The 2,219-nt window shown below is 46.6% G+C and overlaps 1 pseudogene; it reads left to right on the forward strand.

The window, feature by feature from the left end:
* Nucleotides 1-1,057: 1,057 nt before the first annotated feature.
* On the forward strand, nucleotides 1,058-1,316 carry LOC143984279 (small nuclear ribonucleoprotein F pseudogene; annotated as a pseudogene).
* Nucleotides 1,317-2,219: the final 903 nt, after the last annotated feature.

Raw genomic sequence — 2,219 nt, forward strand, 5'->3', positions numbered from 1 at the left:
GAGAATAGTGGCAGAATTTCCTGGCGGGGTTGGAGGTGACTGGTCAGGGAGACATGACTGCCCCCCCCCCAGTCCCCCAATACATTTTTTTTCCCTTCTCTTCTTCTCTTTCCCCACTTTCCTTCTTTGCTCTCACCTCAGATCTCAGATTTGCCTCTTCCCCACATGTTAATTTCTCCCTTTCTTTCCTGTTCCTTTCCAGTTTTCATTCCTAGTCCTGCCGGTGTGGCAATGCATGACATAGATTCCCCAAAGTCAGTGTGAACCGGCTCCAACTCCACACCTAAACCCTTAAATCACTGCTTTTGCTGGAAAAAATAACGGGAGTCAGGTGGGATGCGGAGGTCTCCTGTTCGATAGGTACACACTCTGCATTGTTCCACTAAGTAAATGTGTGTTTTGGGGGTAATGAGCTATACAATGTGTTATGCCTTTGTACCATGCCATGTTGTGCCTTTTGTATCTTCGTCTGATATAGCCTGTTAAAGTGGTTGTAAACCCTTACAAACCACTTTGACATACAGGTAAGCCTAGATTAAGGCTTACCTGTAGGTCCAAGAAATATCTCCTAAACCGTATATTTGCCCAAAGACAGGCACCGCTGTCTACGGCGCATGCGCCGTAGACAGCGGCGCGCAGGCGCACTGAGCGTGGCATCGTCAATGGCGAAGATGCCGCGCGTGTCGGCTCCCGTGCACATGCGCGGGAGTGCCGTCATTGCGGCTTCGCCGAATGACAGCGGCGGAGCTGTGAGACGCCACCGAGAAGATGGATGCGCCGGACTACAGGGGACAGCGGTGACATCGCTGGCTCCTGTGTCAGGTAAGTGACACATAATGGACTACTATGCGATGCATAGTAGTCCATTATGCTTTGCCTTTGCAGGGAATGAAAGAGGAAGTAAACCCATCAGGGTTTACTTCCTGTTTAAATAAATAAAGAATTTACAAAAAAAAAAAGTACCTCTAGCCCTTTCCTGCTCTCTCGAGTGGTTTGTTCTCAGCATTCCGAGGGAACATTTTTTCTTTCTTTCACTGGACTGTAGATCAGTGGCAGAATGAGTTTGCCACTAAACCCAAAACCATTCTTTAATGGCCTTACTAGTAAGTCAGTAATGGTTAAACTGAAGTGGGGTATGGATTACAAGGGATACCAGGTCGCAGTGGACCTGCATAAACATGCAGCTTGCCAATACAGAAGAGTATATTGATGGGGCATTGTCTGGACACCTTAGAGAAATTCTAATAAGGTGTAATAATGTATTATATATACAAGGAGTAGAAGAGGAGGAAGAAGATGGCGAGATGAGAGAATAAAGCAATTTCCAAATTAGTTTTGTAAATTTATTTTGAAACTTCTCTTTATTGTTGGGCATTGTTTTTGTATGTTTTATTAAGAAAAATAAACAGATTTTTTTTTCAAGAGTACCTCTGTAGCGCCGGTACTCCTAACGAGTACGCGCTATATGTTTAAATAAAATTTTTGCCTAAAACTGTAATGAGTTTTGGGACTAATTGTGCAAAATTATACTTTGGCTTCAGTTTGGCTGGGCTGTATAGAAGTTCTGCTTGGTCATAGGTGGGGTTGTACACCTGTGGGATGCTATAGAACGCAGTCTGGTTGGACGCATTGGGTACCAATCTCTGTCTCGGAACCAATCAGTGCGAGTTTGTCTCACTGCGTAATCCGGGAAGGGGTACTTAAGGTGCCGAAGTCACGTGGTTTGGGGTTCCGGTCCAGGAGTTGTTGCTGACTCCGTGGTCCTCCTGACCAGCCCCCGGAGGCCCTAATGGCCTGGGGTGCGGATCCATCCATTTTCGAGCCTCAGAACTGGCTAGTTCGAGGCACAGTAACTGGAAGGAGAATTCTAAGGTGTTCCGGCGCCGTCTCGGGTTTTGGAGAGGCCCAGCAACTCTACATGTGACCAGGGGAGGACCCTTCGGTAAGAGAGCCACGCACAAGGCTGGCTGCTCGGTAAGAGCCTGGAAGCTGAGCTGCCATGGACATTAATTGAATCCACAATTCTTATGGTATTGCCAGAGTGGCTAAAAGATTCTGGTACAGTAAGAAAAGTTCCTACTTCTACCCTTCCAGTTGTAACCAAGTTTCCAACCAAGTTTGCGTGAGAGACTTTGAAAAGCTAGAATTACCTGTTGGCTGCTAAACCCAAAACTTGAGGATTTATCCAACAGTTAGAGTCCAGTTGCGAGCGGCTGTTC

Source organism: Lithobates pipiens, unplaced genomic scaffold (assembly GCF_037356315.1).
Source record: "Lithobates pipiens isolate NorthernLeopardFrog02 unplaced genomic scaffold, aLitPip1_a1.2 Scaffold_16, whole genome shotgun sequence".
Lineage (NCBI taxonomy): Eukaryota > Metazoa > Chordata > Amphibia > Anura > Ranidae > Lithobates > Lithobates pipiens.